The 9,439-nt window shown below is 47.4% G+C and overlaps 1 pseudogene across 1 annotated transcript; it reads left to right on the top strand.

The window, feature by feature from the left end:
- Positions 1 to 5,191: 5,191 nt before the first annotated feature.
- Positions 5,192 to 5,681, top strand: LOC308239880 (dolichyl-diphosphooligosaccharide--protein glycosyltransferase subunit KCP2-like; annotated as a pseudogene). Its single transcript has one exon. The product of its transcript is annotated as a dolichyl-diphosphooligosaccharide--protein glycosyltransferase subunit KCP2-like (transcript).
- Positions 5,682 to 9,439: the final 3,758 nt, after the last annotated feature.

Below are 9,439 nucleotides of genomic sequence, written 5' to 3'. Positions count from 1 at the left end.
TAAGCATACACTGAATGAAATAAAAGTAATATACAGAGATCCAACAGCAGACTAGAGGATCGCAAGAATCAAGTCAAAGATTTGAAATACAAAGAAGAAAAAAACACCCAACTGGAAAAGAAAAAAGAATCCATAGTGTAAGGAGCCTCTGGGACAACTTCAAGCATACAAACATCCAAATTATGTGGGTGCCAGAAGAAGAGAGAAAAAAAGATACTGAAAACCTATTTGTTGTTTTTTTTAAAAATAAATCTTTATTCAGATTATTACAATTATTTCTCCTTTTTCCTCCATAGCTCCCCTCCACCCAGTTCCCACCCCACTTTCTTCCCTTACCTCCACCACACTGTCCTCATCCATAGGTGTATGATTTTTGTCCAGTCTCTTCATGAACCCCCCCATACCCATTTCCCCGTGAGAACTATCAGTCCACTCCCTTTCTATGCCCCTGATTCTATTATATTCACCAGATTATTCTGTTCCTCAGATTTTTAATTCACTTGATTTTTAGGTTCACTTGCTGATACATATGTATTTGTTGTTCATAATTTTTCTCTTTACTTTTTTCTTCTTCCTCTTCTTTAAGAATACCTTTCAGCATTTCATATAATACTGGTTTGGTGATGATGAACTCCTTCAGCTTTTTCTTATCTGTGAAGCTCTTTATCTGCCCTTCAATTCTGAATGATAGCTTTGCTGGGTAGAGTAATCTTGGTTGTAGGTTCTTGCTATTCATCACTTTGAATATTTCTTGCCACTCTCGTCTGGCCTGCATAGTTTCTGTTGAGAAATCAGCTGACAGTCCTATGGGTGCTCCCTTGTAGGTAACTAACTGTTTTTCTCTTGCTGCTTTTAATATTCTCTCTTTGTCTTTTGCTCTTGGCATTTTAATTATGATGTGTGTTGGTGTGTTCCTCTTTGGATTCCTTTTGTTTGGGGTTCTATGCGCTTCCTGGACTTGTAAGTCTATTTCTTTCACCAGGTGGGGAAAGTTTTCGGTCATTATTTCTTCAAATAGGTTTTCAGTATCTTGCTCTCTTCTTCTGGCACCCCCATAATTCTGATGTTGGTACGCTTGAAGTTGTCCCAGAGTCTTCTTACACTATCTTCAACTTTTTGGATTTTTTTTTTTTTTTTTTTTTTTTTTTTTTTTGCTTTTTGCTTTTTCGGTTGAGTGTTTTTTGCTTCTTTGTATTTCAATTCTTTGACTTGATTTTTGTGTTCCTCTTGTCTGTTTTTGGGTCTCTGTATAATATTTTTTATTTCAGTCAGTGTATGTTTAATTTCTAGTTGGTCCTTTTTCATATCTTCGAGGGTCTCGTTATATTTATCAGCCTTTTCTAGGATATTCTTGAAAAGCCTTATAACCGTGGTTTTGAATTCTATATCCAGTCGTTTGTTTTCCTCCATTTCTTTCGTTTGTGATCTGATTCTTTGACGTCGCATTTTCACTGCTTCCCTGAGTTGGTAAGGTAGATTTGTGTGCTAGGTTTCCAATATGGCCCAGTGGGTCTGCCTCCCCAGTTACCCTGAGGTGGACACTCTTGGTGCACCCCTTTGTGGACTGTGTGTACAGCCTTGTTGTAATTAAGTCTTGATTGTTGTTGGTATCACTGGGAAGAATTGACCTCCAGGCCAGTTGGCTGTAAGGATCAGCTGTGTCTATGCTGGCAGAAGTTCGGTGCTGGAGACAGCCTTATAGGATTAGACTTGCCAAATTGCAATAGCCTCTGTGCTCAGCTTGGATGGGGTGGAGTCTCAGTCTTGGCTTCTCGTCAGCCTTGCCCTTGTGCTCACATGCACGCCTTCAGACCTCTGCCTTCCCGGCTCCCGAGTCTCCGCCCGAGAGTCCAGACTCCCCCACAAGAGCATGGGTCCCCAGGGGCTCACCTGGAACTGGGGTTCACTGCAGTCAAAACTGGGGCTCAGTGCAGTCAGGAGCCTCTGACTCCCTTCCACTAGGGAAAGCCTGTGGCAACCTCCGCAGCCTTTGTGCGCACTGGCACGCGCGTGCCTTCAGACCTCCGCCTTCCCTGGCTCCTGAGTCTCCGCCTGAGAGTCCAGACTCCCCCCACAAGAGCATGGGTCCCCAGGGGCTCGCCTGGAACCAGGGTTCAGTGCAGTCAGAACTGGGGCCCAGTGCAGTCAGGAGCCTCCGACTCCGTTCCCCTAGGCAAAGCCTGTGGCAACCTCCGCAGCCTTTGTGCGCACTGGCACTCGCGCGCCTTCAGACTTCTGCCTTTCCCAGCTCCCGAGTCTCTGCCCAAGAGTCCAGACTCCGCCCGTAAGAGCGTGGGTCCCCAGGGGCTCACCCAGAACTGGGGTTCAGTGCAGTCAGAACCGGGGTTCAGTGCATTGGGGGCTTCCTTCCCCCTTCCGCCAGAGAAAATCAGCCAGGCTCTCAGCTGCCCTTCCTCTCTGCGTGCACAAAGACCCTTTGCCGTACCTCCCATTCTCTGTGAGCTTTTCTCCTTCCTTCTAGTTGTAGAATTTTCACTCAGCCAGCTTTCCTGTGGTTCTGGATGGTGTTCGTTCTGTCTTTTAGTTGTAGTCTTGAAATTGTTGTGCGAGGCAGCAGTTTAGGTGCTTACCTATGCCGCCATCTTGGTTTCTCCTCTGAAAACCTATTTGAAGAAATAATGACCGAAAACTTTTCGTACCTGGTGAAAGAAATAGACTTCCAAGTCCAGGAAGCACACAAAACCCCAAACAAAAGGAATCCAAAGAGGAACACACCAACACACATCATAATTAAAATGCCAAGGACAAAAGACAAAGAGAGAACATTGAAAGCAGCAAGAGAAAAACAGTTAGTTACCTACAAGGGAGTACCCATACAACTGTCAGCTGATTTCTCAACAGAAACTACGCAGACCAGAAGGGAGTGGCAAGAAATATTCAAAGTGATGAACAGCAAGAACCTACAACCAAGATTACTCTACCCAGCAAAGCTATCATTTAGAATTGAAGGTCAGATAAAGAGCTTCACAGACAAGAAAAAGCTAAAGGAGTTCATCACCACCAAACCAGGATTATATGAAATGCTGAAGGGTATTCTTTAAGAAGAGGAAGAAGAAGAAAAAGGTAAAGATAAAAATTATGAACAACAAAGTGACAACAAATACATATCTATCAACAAGTAAATCTAAAAATCAAGTGAATTTTAAAAATCTGATAAACAGAATGAAAAGGTGAATATAATAGATCAGGGGCATAGAAAGGGAGTGGACTGTCAATTCTTGAGGGGAAGGAGAAGTGGGGGGTGCGGGAAGAAACTGGACCAAAATCGTACACCTATGGATGAGGACAAAGGGGGATAAGGGCAGAGGGTGGGGTAGGAACCAGGTGGAGGATAGCTATGTGGGGGAAAGGAGGAACAACTGTAATAATCTGAAAAATAAAGATTTATTTTTAAAAAGCCACCCTGAATAATAAACTGAAGACTACCTGGAGAGAACCCCATATAACCAAGGACAGAGACTGGAGACTGCATAGAGACTGCTATTAATGATGGAGGCTGGAAAAGGCTGGCTGAGCTCCCACAGACAGCAGCTGAAGGTCTGGAAAGATATCTCAGCTGTAGGGGTTGCCACTGAGACCTCTGGAGTCTAAACTCTAAGCTGGACCCCCAGCAGAGAGCACCAGAATTGAGACAGGTACCCACATAACATCTGGCTGTAAAAAACAGCAGGGTTGCTGTCTTCCAGGCCTCTGGGATTAGAGCTCAGAGGGCGGCCACCCTGGATTCCTGTACTGAGTCATTCTCTCAAGGTGCACAGGACATAGTTTTCAGGCAGACCTTTGCTATCCAGGCGGTTTTTGCCTGTGGGGAAGACACTTACCCCACACTATTGGAAAACCCCTTGCCCCACCCTGTGGCATTTCTGAGGCCCATCAAGAGACTGAGAATAACAATTAGCCTCCAGACAGAAGCAATTTCCCCATGCTGGTGGAAACTTCTCACCCTACCTGTGGATGATTGGTTTAGGCTACTCAAGACTGAATCCAATCACCGAAACTGGTTTGGCTCAGTGGGTAGAGCGTCAGCCTGCGGACTGAAGGGTCCAGGGTTCGATTCCGGTCAAGGGCATGTACCTTGGTTGCGGGCACATCCCCAGTGGGAGGTGTGCAGGAGGCAGCTGATCGATGTTTCTCTCTCATCGATGTTTCTAGCTCTCTATCCCTCTCCCTTCCTCTCTGTAAAATATCAATAAAATATATTTAAAAAAAAAAAAAAGACTGAATCCAATCAATTTGGATGCAGAGGTAGGTCTCTTGAGGCGTTGAGTCTTTGCCTGATTTAATTAGTCAGAACCAGGGTTTGACACTGTCCTGCACTAGAGATTGGGGGGCATAGCAGTTCTACCTAATACATAGTCACAAACCCATACAGGCAGCCAGAACGGGGGGGGGGGGGGGGACAAAAATAACAAACAAAAACAAACAAAAGGACAAGAGAATTCTTCAGAAGAGATAAATGAAATGGAGATAAATTTATCAGACATAGAGTTCATAATAATGATGGCAAAGATGCTCAACTCCATGAGAAAAGATATAATAACTATGAAGAATGAAATAGCACTAATAAAGAACGCAATGGAAGGAATACACAGCAGATTAAGGGAAGCCAAGGTTCAGATTAGTGAATTAGAAGATAGGGTAGAAAAAATTATGCAATCAGAGAATCAAAAAGAAAAAAAAAATTAAAAACAACTAGAGAACAGTTTAAGGGAGCCGTGAAACAACATTCACATAATAGGTATGACAGAAGGGGACGAAAGTGAGCATGGGATGGAGAACATGTTTGAAGAAATCATTACAGAAAACTTCCCTAACCTGGTGAAGGAAAAAGCCACACAAGTCCAGGAGGCACAGGGAGTCCCAAGCAAAAAGAACCCAAAACGCCCCACACCCAGACACATCATAACTAAAATGCCAAAAATTAAAGACAACGTGAGAATCTTAAAGCAGCATGAGAAAAGCAATTTGTTACCTACAAAGGAGCTCCCATAAGGCTGTCAGCTGATTTCTCAGCAGATACTCTGCAGGGGGTTAGGGACAAACTAAAAGGGGTCAGGGCAGAAAAGGGGTACATATGTAATACATTAAAAAATAAAGATGTGGCAGGAGGAGGTTCTTTCACTAAGACAATCAAAAATGAGAGAGTTGAGTTCGCGCTGGGAGCTGACGCATGCGCACAGGCAGCAGCGCCCGTTCATCTCCCGTCTTTCTTGGCCAGAGGCATCTACTGGACGCACTGGAGGGCGTGATGGTGGTGGGGACCGGCACGTCGCTGGTGCTGTCCTCCCTCTTGCCCCTGCTGCTCTTTGCTGGGATGCAGATGTACAGCCGCCAGTTGGCCTCCACCAAGTGGCTCACCATTCCAGGGGGGCCTGCTTGGCTCTGGCCTTTTCATCTTCTCTCTCACTGCCTTTAATAATCTGGAGAATCTTGTCTTTGGCAAAGGATTCCAAGCAAAGATTTTCCCTGAGATTCTCTTCTGCCTCCTGTTGGCTCTTTTTGCATCTGGCCTCATCCATCGAGTCTGTGTTACCACCTGCTTCATCTTCTCCATGGTTGGTCTGTACTACATCAACAAGATCTCCTCCACTCTGTATCAGGCAAAAACTCCAGTCCTCACACCAGCCAAGGTCACTGGCAAGAGCAAAAAGATAAACTGACCTGAATCCCAATAACGTTGATTGTTTGTAAAAATTAAATTAAATTAAATTAAATTAAATTAAATTAAATTAAATTAAAAATTTAAAAAATGAGAGAGTTGAATGGACAGGACACAAGGCACACTAAACTATCACAATATTTGAGAGAGAGAAAAAATCCTCTCCTCCCTATACCTATAAGAACCCTGTGGTTGATCAGGAAGGGGTAGCGGTCTATGACATGGGAGTCCTCCCAGGTCACAAATAGCACCTGAATAAAACCTCTTTGTTTTTGCTCCACAACCTGCCTCTCAAGTTTGGCTTTCATAGCCTCATTCGGCCGAACCCACTTGTTCTGTTACATGGAAAGGAGCAGAGAAGGTAGCCACCTCCTACACTTCATTTATTAAAATAAAACAACAGCTCTAGCAGGAAGGCTCAGTTAGTTAGAGGGTTGTCCCAACACCCAAACTGGTAGCAGGACTGATCTTCCATCCTGGCACATAGAGATAGACACAGCTCGATCTCTCTCTCTCTCTCTCTCTCTCTCTCTCTCTCTCTCTCTCTCTCTTCTGAAAAGTAAATAAGCATAACTTATGGTGAGATAAAAAACACAGTAACAACAGATATTTTAAATTTTTTCTTTATTAAAATAAAATAGAATTAGATACATATTGCAAAACAAAAACAGCTTACACATAGCAGAGAATAAGGCACAGGCCAAGGGAACATCTGAGCATGCCCACTGGCAGAACTTGGAGTAGCCAACTGCGGCTGCGCTGGGCCATCTTGCTGCAGCGGGAAAATCGTCCTCTGCAGCCATCTTGAAAGACGTTCCAGACTCCATCGCCTGGCCTCATCGACTCGCTCCGGCCTCCGTGACCACTGTATTAGCCTGACTCCACGCGCCTGGTCAACCTCACGAACCGGTAAGGGTAGTCCAAGGTCCTCGCGATTCCACTGCGCCGTTACTCCCCTCTGGACCAAGCCTCACAACCGCTTCACTCTGCGGTACCTTCTCTCCGGGCTGGACCTGGACGGAGGAAGCGGCAGAGGGGGGGGGGGGGGCGTCACGGAGAAAGGCGGGGAGCCTCTAGATTGCTCAAGCGGGCGGGTCTCTGCTGTGCCCCCCAATAACGCGAACGGTCATGGACTGAGGGACATTTAAAGGCTCTCGGCAGGCTCCTTTCGGGCAGAGTGAGACTGAAAGTGCCGTGGTCCCTGAGACGCCATAACTGCTCCTCCTCCGGGAAGCCAGACCTCCGCAGCCTGAGCAGCCCCCAAGGTGGACAGAGGCCCTCGGGGTCCTCAGCCCGAAATAGGAGCCGCACCACAGGGGCTCCGTTCTGGCCTCCTCTGGACCAGGCAGCGGTAGTTTTCTCCTTTTCCCAGCGTTATCCTTGCCTGGATTACCACGTACACGCAGTGTTCTCGGCCTTAGGGTCGGGCACACGGTATGGCGGTGAGACACTCGTCTAACTTACAAGGTGGCCCCCATATTTCCAGCACGCCCGGGCCCCTGCAGAGTCATTAATCACCACGTTATTGACTGTTCCGTGTGCTGGGCCTTCCGTCCCGTGGCTGCTGTAGTCTGCACGTCTTTCTCCTTCACCCCTTCCTCGCAGCCCCCACCCTCCCCTCTGGCCACCCCCACCCTCCCCTCTGGCCACCACCAGTCCGTTCTCCGTGCCCACGAGTCTGTGTTTGTTTTCTTCCTCACTTACTTGTTCTCTACCGTTCACGTGCCCCCGAGAGCATGTGTACTCGTCTTTCTGTGACTAATCTCGCTCAGCATGATCCCTCTACATCTGTCCTCCTCTCCCAAATGTAAGGTTCCCTTCTTTTTGTGGCCGAGTAAGTTCCGTGGCAGACGGGCCCCCTGTGTATCACCCACGCGTCTGTGGATGGGCACGGGGGTTAGAGCGGCCGTCTTCTTGGCCTGGGAAACGCTCCTGAGAGCCTCCCAGTGCCCTCACTTGGGGGAGCACGGGATCGCTACAGTGAACCCCTCCCTTCTCGGCAGGGTGATGCCTGTCCTGAGGTCTCAGAGTCCAGCTCTCTCGGCCCTCACGATTCCAAAGGACCTGGGACCAGCCTCCAACTCACTCGTGGAGCACTCTTCATTTACTTTCAGCAGGAAAACCCCCACATCCCTTTGCCTCCGTGTCCACACCACATGATCCCTGCGCTTACCTCCCACGGCCTTTTGGTGCAAAGCACACCCTCAGTAACACAGCGCCCTCAGCTCTCAGTTGCTGTGTACACAGCACGGCCTTGTTATCTATCCTTCAGGCAGCACATTCCAGACAAAGGACCGACCCGCAACAATAACCACGCCCCCTCAAAGCCACGGCTCTTGGGATCATGCCCACAGGAAACCGGTCCGCCCAACAAGTTCCTCTCCCAGAGACCTGGGCCCTTTTCTCTTCTGACCACCCCATGTCCTCCCTCAGGGACCAATAAGGCAGGATGGAGAACAGAGAATATATTTTTTATTGCTCACCCTATTACTGATGTCCCACATTTCCCCCACCCCCCCGCCCTGAAAATCCCCCAACTTTCAGCACATCGTTTTTGTGTCTATAGCTATGCATTTATGCATGTGTGTTCTTTAGCTAATCTCTTTCAGTTCCCTCCATCCGCATCACCTCTGAGTTCTGTCGGTCTGTTCCATGTATCCATGCCTCTGGTTCTATTTTGTTCATCAGTTTAATTTATTTATTACATTACACATATAAGTGAGATCGTGTGATATTTGTCTTTCTCTGACTCATTTTGCTTACCATAATATTCTCCAGGTCCACAAAGGATAAGAGTTCCTTCTTTTTTCACCTGCATAGTGTTCCACTGTGTAGATGCACCACAGATTTTTTATCCATTCATCATCTGATGGGCACTTGGGCTGTTTCCACATCTTGGCTATTGTAAGGAATTGTGTTATAAACACAGGGGTGCAAATATTCCTTCTTATTGGTGTTTCAGTATTTTTAGAATATATTCCAGGAAGTCGGGTCACTGGGTCAAATTCACTTTTAAGGCTTTACTTTTTAGGTTTTGAGGAAACTCCACACTGTTCTCCACAGTGGCTGCACCAGTCTGCATTCCCACCTGCTATGCAGTAGGGTTCCCTTTTCTCCATATCCTCGCCAGCTCTTGTTTGTTGTGTTACTGATGGGAGCCCTTTCGGCAGGAGTGCGGTGATAGCTCATTGTAGCAAAAGCAGAATCTTAATTCCAGGACACTCTGAGCTTGACCCTGCCTCAGGGCCTCATCCCCACAGGACCTTGGGCTGGGTGACCTCAGAGACTCCTTTGTATCCCTTCAAGATCACAGCACGCCCAGAGGCATGAGCAGAGACAGCTCCTTGGATAACAACCCCATGGCGGACTCCCAGGATGTAGAGGAGACATGCGAGGTGAGGAAACTGGGGCGTATCAAGAAGTGACTGGGGCACAGGGCAGGGTGACTACATTTCAGAGGAGATGAGGTCAGAGGAAGTGAGGACAGGGAGCAGCGTTCCGGGGGGAGGGGAGATCCCGAGCCTAGGAGCTTCCCACCCTCACGCAGAACTTGCCTAGCATCCCTGAAGAAAACAAGGCCTGTGACCTTGGCTGCACTTGGTGACTCTCAGTCCATTCTGGAAGGTGACAGGACAGCCCACCAGCAGCATGAAACACCTGCTGCATGCAGGGCAGAGGCTGAGCCTTGTTACCCTAGTTCTCTCCGTTCCCTGTGACATCAACCAGGAGGAACTCTTAGCTCCAGTTTCCAGGTCCAAC

This window comes from Plecotus auritus (genome assembly GCF_963455305.1).
Source record: "Plecotus auritus genome assembly, chromosome: X".
Lineage (NCBI taxonomy): Eukaryota > Metazoa > Chordata > Mammalia > Chiroptera > Vespertilionidae > Plecotus > Plecotus auritus.
This window is presented reverse-complemented; position numbering and strand designations above follow the sequence as displayed.